This window comes from Haplochromis burtoni, unplaced genomic scaffold, assembly GCF_018398535.1.
Source record: "Haplochromis burtoni strain Fernald_Lab_line unplaced genomic scaffold, NCSU_Asbu1 Contig_2403, whole genome shotgun sequence".
NCBI classification, from domain to species: Eukaryota; Metazoa; Chordata; class Actinopteri; order Cichliformes; family Cichlidae; genus Haplochromis; species Haplochromis burtoni.
The window spans coordinates 1,981-12,893 of record NW_024584764.1 but is presented as its reverse complement, the minus strand read 5'-3'; the positions used below and the strand labels follow the sequence as shown (position 1 = coordinate 12,893).

Sequence of the window (10,913 nt, the reverse complement as noted above, 5' to 3'; positions counted from 1 at the left end):
GTAAACGTCGCCATGGTTTAACCACACCGGAAGCACTGGGGTAGGACTACATAGAACGCGGAAGTGATTGTGCAAGTAGTCCATTGAAAGCCTGCATGCGCTAGTACCTCTTGCCACAAGTTTCCAGAATCCTTTGCGGTTTTACCCCTGAATGACGTCACATTTTTCGTGGGCCGGTCTCTAGTCAAAATGCCCGGGCCGATTTTTTTGTCCCAGTCCAGCCCTGGTCACGCTGTGACATTTTGTCGCTTTATTGATCAAAATCAGTCCTTTTCTGGCTTAAATACCGAAAAAGCTTCTGAGGTCTGAGTTGACACAGTGTTCCTACAGTATTATAGCGTTACATTTGCTAAGCTGGGGAGTAAGCGTGTACTTACTCGGCCATCTTGGAACGCCCCCTCGCTCTGTGATCCTTTGATCTTCACAAAGGACCATTCTGACGTCACGGTCGACGTCACGTTCTCGGTCGACGTCACGTTCTCTGCTAGTCCTTAAATAGGGAGCTCCTTTAACAGTTTACTCAGTTTACATTGGAGCATTTTCAGAAACAGCCGGTTGTTTTAGGCAAAGCTAATACGTATTTAACCTGTGACACCGTGCTTTAAACCTTTAAAAAAATGTCACAGGAATCATTTAATAACTTACCTTCTGGAAGCGATAGTGGAGATGAGTCACTAAGAGTGCAGCTTGATGTTAGTGTGATGACACTGTCTCAAATTCACAGAGACGTAGTGCTTCAATTTGAGCACCACCATAGAAGAGATGCAGAACTGACGGAAGAGCTTGAAAATATTAAGAAAGAAAACGCAGTTCTCAGGGAAGAGCTCAAAAATAGTAAGAAAGAAAACGCAGATCTCAAGCAAGAGAAGGAAAATAGTAGCAAAGACAACTCAGAACTCAGGGAAGAGCTCGAATATTTTAAGAAAGAAAACGCAGTTCTCTTGGAAGAGCTCAAAAATAGTAGGAAAGAAAACGCAGATCTCAAGCAAGAGAAGGAAAATAGTAGCAAAGACAACTCAGAACTCAGGGAAGAGCTCGAATATTTTAAGAAAGAAAACGCAGTTCTCTTGGAAGAGCTCAAAAATAGTAGGAAAGAAAACGCAGATCTCAAGCAAGAGAAGGAAAATAGTAGCAAAGACAACTCAGAACGCAGGGAAGAGCTCGAATATTTTAAGAAAGAAAACGCAGTTCTCTTGGAAGAGCTCAAAAATAGTAGGAAAGAAAACGCAGATCTCAAGCAAGAGAAGGAAAATAGTAGCAAAGACAACACAAAGCTCAGGGAAGAGGTCGAAAATATTAAGAAAGAAAACGCAGATCTCAGGGAAGAGCTCAAAAATATTAGGAAAGCGAATGCAGAACTCATGAAAACCTTGGAAAATCATCAGCACCTATTTAAAGTAGGTTCAGGTCTTGCCGCAGTGGCCATTGTTGTTCCTGCAGCTTGCTGGGGCATCTCACAGCTTTTCGGCTGAAGTGAATGTCCCGTTCTGTGGGGGAAGAGCGGGGATCGCTATAATTGTGGATTCTGGTCCACATCCACAATTACAGCCCTACTGTAATTGTGGATGTGGACCAGTTACCCTTTAAAAACAGTAATGATGTTTTCCAGCCACAGTCCACCTTCATCCTGGCGCTGTTCCCGCTGGTGCAGGGTCCGTTCTTCGGCAAAGGTTTCTCCATCTTCCTTGATTTTGTCCATCCACCGTTTCTTCGGTCTGCCTCAAGGCCGGCGCCCTTCTAAAATATGCTGTGCTCTCCTTTATGTTTGATTTTATTTTGCCCCTCACACCCCCAACCAGTCATGGCAGAAGACTGCCCCTCCCTGAGCCTGGTTCTGCCAGAGGTTTCTTCCTGTTAAAAGGGAGTTTTTTCTCTCCACCGTTGCCAGAGTGCTTGCTCATAGGGGATCATTTGATTGTTGGGGTTGAATTTTTGGGTTTCATTTAATTGGCTTGAACTGAAAAACCTAAAAATTCAGGTGAGGGTTTTACATAGTGGAGAGCACTGCAGTTGTTAACTGCACTTTTTTATTTGTAGTTTTTGCAGTGCTTCCTACTACAAAAACTACAAATAAAATCCTTGCAGTTAGCAGCAAATCAAAATAAATAAACACATTTTTAAAGGATCCACTACTGCTCTGTGTGTTTACTTCAATGAACAATTGTATGTTTTTGTGGTAGAAGATTATAGATTGTCCAAATATGTGAGAGTTTTAAAAGTAGCACTGCATGAGATTTACTGTGGCACAGATCGTTGAGCAGATCAACGGACAGAAACAGTCCGAACCTGGTTATTGTCTCAGATATGACGCTAGTCTTATCCTGCCTGCTTCTGTGTGTATATATGTAATATGCATATCCACATAATTATAATAGGGCAGGTTTGGAGAGTGTTTTTCCCTTTATAAATGAAACCATAATTTAAACAATACTTTTTGTAATATCTTTATTATCTTTGTTTAAAATGCAAACAAGTTTTATAATCTAAAACATGTATCAAACAGACAAATATGCAACAATATCACACACAGACCTGTCTCAAGTGTAAATGTAGATAGATGATGTCAGCCCTGCAGTGTGTTCATACACTCGCTGAAAATGTTTGTAGCAGAGGAAGACGGGGTAATACCTGGTGCTGCAGGTTACCCCAAACCAAGCTGATCCCTCCTCCCATGATTCACAGCTGGAAAGGGATCTTCTGGATCTTCCCCCCGCCCACCTCATCTCGCTGAGCCCTCTGAGCCTGTAGCTGGTTTTAATGAGTGGCGTGTGCGAGCCTACCCGCCCGCACGGAGGTGAGAACGGTGACACACACACATACACACACACACAGGAAGTATTTTAGTGTTTTTGTTATTGCTTTTTCTTGCATATATTTCAGGATCACTGTAACCTCAGTGGCTTGAAATAAACTTTATTTTGGAGTTACATATTTTGATTTTGGAAGATTTCTGTACTGTTTGTACTGTACTGTTTGTTTGTATATGTGTCTTTTTGGCTGCTGTTACAACCAAATTTCCCCTTGTGGGACAATTAAAGGATTATTCTATTCTATTCTTTTCTTTAGGAAACAACTGTTTCTAGTCATTCACATTTATTTAATATGCTAAATTAAGTATTGGGCACGTGTGGCACCATGATATAGATGAATACATGAAAATTACAGCCCCCCATTTTATTTTTATGCTTCATGTCACTTCCTTTTGGGAAAAACTACTGTTAGTGTCTATTTTGCTGCAATATAAGTTCCGCCAGCAGAGGGCGCTCGGTGTCTTACCGGTGTCTCGCTAGAAGAGTAGTGCAGAGCTGGCGCACCAGGTAGTTCCTGATACCTCCTGTTTCTCTGTTTTTACAGGTATGCTGGGTTCCAAATAATACATATGCGATAGACAACAGTAGCAATCGATCATAAACGTAAAAGCGAGAGAGCCAATTCACGAGCTTGAGGGTTGATAACGGTGAATCGCCACCAGGTGTTGCAAAATTCACCTTTGTTAGAGGGAAGTCACCTTTGTTAAATAGCAAAGTATTTAAAAATGAATTTCATTTCATTATGTATGATCTGAGCATGCGCAGAATGATCCACAGCGCTCTTTGATCCTTTTTAAAAAAATTATTATTAAACTTTATTGAGAAACAGTATACAGAACGTGTATACAACCAGAGCAAAATTAACATATGCCAGGGGGTGTAATACAAAGAATTACATACATTCAAATAATTTGTAATTACTACAAATGGTAATAGTTTTCATAGCATTTTGTTAAGTAATCCACAAATCAATTTTATGTAACATAAAACATCATTATAGTAATATTTAAAATTAGGTTTTTGGTTACTGTATTTGTGAAAATAAAATTTAGCTAAGATAAAAAGTTTATTATAAAGTAAACATCTTTTTTTGCCTTCAAAAGAAACAAAATACAACATATTCCCATTTCACAGTAAAGTCTTTGTAGAGATGTCCAGCAATGAATCTGCTGAAGTCTTTCCAAAATGTTCTAGCATATGAACAGATCCAGAAGAGGTGCTGCACAGTCTCAGGATGGCTTCCACAAAATCCACAGTTCACATTTATGTCTCTTTTGAACTTTGTCATATATTGATTAGCAGGATAAAATTTATGCTGTGGAGGTACGTAATAACGACAGGAGAGGTCTCAGTGTCTCACTCCAACTTTATTAACTGACTCTCAGAACTTCACATATAGTAAGCGCCAAAATCTCCACCCCAACACTTCCCTTCAACTTGGGTGTGAGTGGAGCCACCTGGTGGTCCGCCACACATACCCCCCCGCTGAACACACAGTTAGGTCTCTATTCAGTCCAGGACCCTGGGTCTAAGCAAACGACCCGAACGACTGAACCTGGGAGGGAGAGAACAGGCAGAGGAAGGTCCATCCTGTGAACGAGGCTGGTGAAGGCGAGCAGGAAAGGCAGGAGGAGGCTCAAACGCCGGTGGTCCGGGGGTAGTCCTGGGGGGAAAACCAGAGTCTGTCAACCCCATCGAAGGAGGGCGGCCACGGCGAGGGGCCTGGGCCGGCACTACATTACTGTCCGGAAGAACATGTGCAGGTTTAAGTCTGTCAACACACACAGTCTCCCTTCGACCCCCAAAATCCAAAACAAAATGTTTCTGGCCCGGTTCAATAACCCTGAATGGGCCGTCATACAGCGGCCGCAGCGGTGTCCTGTGGGCAGAGCTGGCGCACCAGGTAGTTCCTGATACCGTATCAGGAACTACCTGGTGCGCCAGCTTTGCACTACTCTTCTAGCGAGGTGTCGGCTACTGATGTGTAAGACACCGAGCGCCCTCTGCTGGCGGAACTTATATTGCAGCAAAATAGACACTAACAGTAGTTTTTCCCAAAAGGAAGTGACATGAAGCATAAAAATAAAATGGGGGGGCGGGGGGCTGCAATTTTCATGTATTCATCTATATCATGGTGCCACACATGCCCAAAACTTAATTTAGCATATTAAATAAATGTGAATGACTAGAAACAGTTGTTTCCTAAAGAAAACTGCCCAAAATCAAAATATGTAACTCCAAAATAAAGTTTATTTCAAGCCACTGAGGTTACAGTGATCCTGAAATATATGTACATGTGCTTTGCAGTACATTAGGCAGGTCAGATCTTTACTAATGAGGCCACATATTACTGAATAAAGTGAATAACCGATGGATCTACGTCCATAAGCACATTTCTCCATTTGTTTTACGTTTTTAAACCAGGTCAAAACATTTTTTAAATTTTATTCTACACAATGAAACCAGAATCTGCACGCTTTTTGTTTAGAAAGAAGAACCGTTTAATCTGAGCAAATCCCTCCCGCCTTCCATCATCCCAGGACCTGAAGACAAAACTTAATTTAGCCCATTAAATAAATGTGAATGACTAGAAATTTTCTGATCTTTCGGTTTACAAAGTTACAAAACTCAGTTCACAACTACGCAGTCCGATCTACAAAATATCAGTCATGGTCTGGCATTCCCAGAGCACAAAGCTCAGCAGGACATAAACAGTGTGGAATCATCAACATCATCAACAAAAGGCAGAAGAGCTTTGAATGTCCTTCAAGAAGTCTGGAGAAGTGTTCCTGCAGGTCCTCACAAAGACGACAGAGAGCTGCTCAGAGAGTTCAGAGTGAACTGAAGGATGAAGGTCAGACCAACCATTCACGTTCAAGCTCGTTACAACTGTAAAGACTTGATTTTTGCCACATATTCTGTATTTTTAATGAATATTTGCACGTTTCAGTGAATTGCTGCACCCGTTTCCAATTCTCCTGCAAAATGTAAAGAAACGAGGGCACAAGACTTTTGCACACTGCCGTCTATATTAAAGTAAAGCTGGATTCATTCTCATTTAAACACAGTGAAGGTGTTGCTGGTCCATCAGGTAATAAATCACAGAGCTTACAGTCATCACATGGTTTCAGACTCCAACACCTCCAAATCAAGGGTTCATACGCTTTTTTCTGGCTCCAATTCAAGCACTTTTTAAGCACTTTCAAGGTCCATGTTCAAGCTTTCCCAGCACATGGCCAAAAAAAACCACAGAAAGCATGTTTCACTTTGCATCACCTCACCAAGACCATGTGAAAATGAAAACGAATCATCTTAGGTTGGCTTAAAAAGCCTTTCTTCCCCACAAAACAGGAAAACTGCACCGAAGACCACATATTTCAAGCACCCGTGTGAACCCTGTTTACAGATAAATACGGATTCAATGAAACTGCACATTAATCCCATAAACATGAAGCTCTGTCCTCCTACGTGACTGAAGGTTGATCAGTGACTAAATCAGTGGATACTAACAGTGAGTCCAGAACACACTTCCTAGTTGCCCTGCACAGCGCCTCAGGACTCCAAGGCGCAATTTGTTATTGCAATAAACTATTATTTATTTATCCACACTTAACAACTCTTGCACTTAATCTATAATAAAATGATGACAAAAAATATAATGAAATTTATTTGAAATAAAAATTTAATACAATCAGTTTCTTAATGTATGTTCTTTAAAACACAGTGTGTGTTTATTAAATATCATAATTATAATAATCCATAATTATGTGGATATGCATATTACATATATACACACAGAAGCAGGCAGGATAAGACTAGCGTCATATCTGAGACAGTAACCAGGTTCGGACTGTTTCTGAAACCTCCATCATTTTCATTGTGCAACAACACAGCAGCAGAGGACAATTTGATTTTGTTATGGGAATAAATCACTACTGGAAATCACAGGACTCAGATCAACACACGATCTGCTCAACGATCTGTGCCACAGTAAATCTCATGCAGTGCTACTTTTAAAACTCTCACATATTTGGACAATCTATAATCTTCTACCACAAAAACATACAATTGTTCATTGAAGTAAACACACAGAGCAGTAGTGGATCCTTTAAAAATGTGTTTATTTATTTTGATTTGCTGCTAACTGCAAGGATTTTATTTGTAGTTTTTGTAGTAGGAAGCACTGCAAAAACTACAAATAAAAAAGTGCAGTTAACAACTGCAGTGCTCTCCACTATGTAAAACCCTCACCTGAATTTTTAGGTTTTTCAGTTCAAGCCAATTAAATGAAACCCAAAAATTCAACCCCAACAATCAAATGATCCCCTATGAGCAAGCGCTCTGGCAACGGTGGAGAGAAAAAACTCCCTTTTAACAGGAAGAAACCTCTGGCAGAACCAGGCTCAGGGAGGGGCAGTCTTCTGCCATGACTGGTTGGGGGTGTGAGGGGCAAAATAAAATCAAACATAAAGGAGAGCACAGCATATTTTAGAAGGGCACCGGCCTTGAGGCAGACCGAAGAAACGGTGGATGGACAAAATCAAGGAAGATGGAGAAACCTTTGCCGAAGAACAGCGCCAGGATGAAGGTGGACTGTGGCTGGAAAACATCATTACTGTTTTTAAAGGGTAACTGGTCCACATCCACAATTACAGTAGGGCTGTAATTGTGGATGTGGACCAGAATCCACAATTATAGCGATCCCCGCTCTTCCCCCACAGAACGGGACATTCACTTCAGCCGAAAAGCTGTGAGATGCCCCAGCAAGCTGCAGGAACAACAATGGCCACTGCGGCAAGACCTGAACCTACTTTAAATAGGTGCTGATGATTTTCCAAGGTTTTCATGAGTTCTGCATTCGCTTTCCTAATATTTTTGAGCTCTTCCCTGAGATCTGCGTTTTCTTTCTTAATATTTTCGACCTCTTCCCTGAGCTTTGTGTTGTCTTTGCTACTATTTTCCTTCTCTTGCTTGAGATCTGCGTTTTCTTTCCTACTATTTTTGAGCTCTTCCAAGAGAACTGCGTTTTCTTTCTTAAAATATTCGAGCTCTTCCCTGCGTTCTGAGTTGTCTTTGCTACTATTTTCCTTCTCTTGCTTGAGATCTGCGTTTTCTTTCCTACTATTTTTGAGCTCTTCCAAGAGAACTGCGTTTTCTTTCTTAAAATATTCGAGCTCTTCCCTGAGTTCTGAGTTGTCTTTGCTACTATTTTCCTTCTCTTGCTTGAGATCTGCGTTTTCTTTCCTACTATTTTTGAGCTCTTCCAAGAGAACTGCGTTTTCTTTCTTAAAATATTCGAGCTCTTCCCTGCGTTCTGAGTTGTCTTTGCTACTATTTTCCTTCTCTTGCTTGAGATCTGCGTTTTCTTTCTTACTATTTTTGAGCTCTTCCCTGAGAACTGCGTTTTCTTTCTTAATATTTTCAAGCTCTTCCGTCAGTTCTGCATCTCTTCTATGGTGGTGCTCAAATTGAAGCACTACGTCTCTGTGAATTTGAGACAGTGTCATCACACTAACATCAAGCTGCACTCTTAGTGACTCATCTCCACTATCGCTTCCAGAAGGTAAGTTATTAAATGATTCCTGTGACATTTTTTTAAAGGTTTAAAGCACGGTGTCACAGGTTAAATACGTATTAGCTTTGCCTAAAACAACCGGCTGTTTCTGAAAATGCTCCAATGTAAACTGAGTAAACTGTTAAAGGAGCTCCCTATTTAAGGACTAGCAGAGAACGTGACGTCGACCGAGAACGTGACGTCGACCGTGACGTCAGAATGGTCCTTTGTGAAGATCAAAGGATCACAGAGCGAGGGGGCGTTCCAAGATGGCCGAGTAAGTACACGCTTACTCCCCAGCTTAGCAAATGTAACGCTATAATACTGTAGGAACACTGTGTCAACTCAGACCTCAGAAGCTTTTTCGGTATTTAAGCCAGAAAAGGACTGATTTTGATCAATAAAGCGACAAAATGTCACAGCGTGACCAGGGCTGGACTGGGACAAAAAAATCGGCCCGGGCATTTTGACTAGAGACCGGCCCACGAAAAATGTGACGACGATGCCCAAGGAAATCAAGAACGGGCAACCCAAACTGGCATTTAGACGGATTAATAATCAGTCCATGCTCCGCCAAACGCTGAAAAACCTGACGCAGATGGAACATGTGCTGCTCCTTCGAGCTGCTGGCCACCAGTATATCATCAAGATATACAAAAACAAAGGGCAGCCCGCGCAAGACCGAGTCCATCAACCGCTGGAAGGTTTGGGCGGCACCTTTCAGGCCAAACGGCATGCGCAGAAACTGGAAAAGGCCGAAAGGTGTAATTACGGCGGTTTTGGGGACATCCTCGGGAACCTGGTGATATCCCCGTACCAAATCGATCTTCGAAAATGACACAGCATCAATTAAACGTCTGTTAGCAACATCAACCAGCAGCCCGTGAGCACAAAGAAAATCAGCGCCTATTATAGGCACAGAGCTAGCAGCAACAACAAAGTTCCACTGAAAGTCACGGTCGTGAAAGCAAACAGTCACCAACCTTTTGTAACCCAGTGTTAATTTGGTTATCTGACTTTGTGTGATATTCAGTATATATGTATATATCTATATTGGGTGTTATAAAATGTTCTTCAATGATTTTGAGGTTTTTTTTATATTGCTATGGGTTTGCGGCTGCTTTACGACAGTCGACTGTAGTGGTACATCCTAGCGGGAGGGGCTATGAGCTCACGTGGCTTGTAGCTGTGCCAGAGAGCAAGCTTGGGTGAGCTAGCGGGGAATATCTCCTTATGCAGTAGCCTTGAAAAGGATTATTGTTCGTTCTCCTGCCAGGTAAAAATCTGTTTCGTATGTATATTATACTATTCCATGTGTTATCATGTGTTTGCTATGATGTGATGTGTAGTGATGGTTATTAATGTGCTAATCGAGGCTAAGCTAGCAAGCTCGACGATTAGCCGCCATGCTAAGCGGACGTTGGTAGCCAAGTTCGTATGTCACTATGGGGCTATGAGCTCACGTGGCTTGTAGCTGTGCCAGAGAGCAAGCTTGGGTGAGCTAGCGGGGAATATCTCCTTATGCAGTAGCCTTGAAAAGGATTATTGTTCGTTCTCCTGCCAGACGCCTCGCTGCTGTGCTGCCTTACTACTGTGCTGCCTTACTGGTGCCATTAAAGGACAAGCGGCCGCCATCCCTTCATCCATCCGGACCTTGATTATTTGGACCGAAGTACTCACACACACGCCCGCACTCAGTGCCATACAGTCTCTTTATTTTGCTGGCCAGCTAATACCATTGTTTTTTTTGTTTTGTTTTGTTTGCATTCATAAAGACTATCCAAAGACATTTTGGTTATTGTCAAATAGACACTCTCTGATTACGGACTGAGGAGGTTGTGGTGTTACAACCCCAGGACTGAGAAGGACTCTTTACATAATATATTCACTTGTCTCCTGGTTAGGAGAAGTGACTATTGATGGAAATATTTTTCTTCTTGTCTTTATTTACATTGTATCCCAAAGAAGTTTTAAGTTGTTCAGGTTGAAACATTTGCACTTAAAGTCTGTTAAGTTTCCTTTGATGTATCAGTGTCAAGCTGATGTTTAAGAGGGTATGTTAAGGACAGATGTGCTCCAGTCCATCCAATCCTTTAAAGTGCTGGACACCGATGGTAAATTGCCATCAGACCCTAAATAAATTGTCCTCTGCTGTTATCCATATTGCTTCACTCATTCTTTGGTGAGTAGACGTATTGGTTACACTTTCACCGAAGGTTTTGATGGGAGAGCCATTAGCCGCTGTTAGCAATGGCCCGCAGCCCTCAGCTAGCCTGTCCGAGCCAGCCGGGGGAAGAAGGCTCTTCTGTGAGCCGGAGTCCACCAGGAAATGCCTCCCCGAGCGTGAGTCCTCTAAGAAAAGCAGCCTTTCCTTGTTGCCAGCGGTCGCGGCTGCTACAGAGCGCTGACATGCCCGTTTCCCTGGGTCTGGAAACTGCAAGGCGGGAGACAGCGCCGTGCCTTCGCTCCAAAACGCTGGTGATAAAAACAAAGCCCCTTTCCGCGGTGCCGCCGTGCAGCGATTCCGGCCACCGTGGACGAGTCGGAGG

At 42.3% G+C, this 10,913-nt stretch overlaps 1 long non-coding RNA gene across 1 annotated transcript; it reads left to right on the top strand.

Moving 5' to 3' along the window:
- Window positions 1-8,128: 8,128 nt before the first annotated feature.
- Window positions 8,129-10,521, top strand: LOC121813744. The gene is made up of 2 exons (XR_006053852.1): window positions 8,129-9,640; window positions 9,929-10,521. It is a non-coding gene; the product is annotated as an uncharacterized LOC121813744 (long non-coding RNA).
- The last annotated feature ends 392 nt before the right edge of the window (window positions 10,522-10,913 follow it).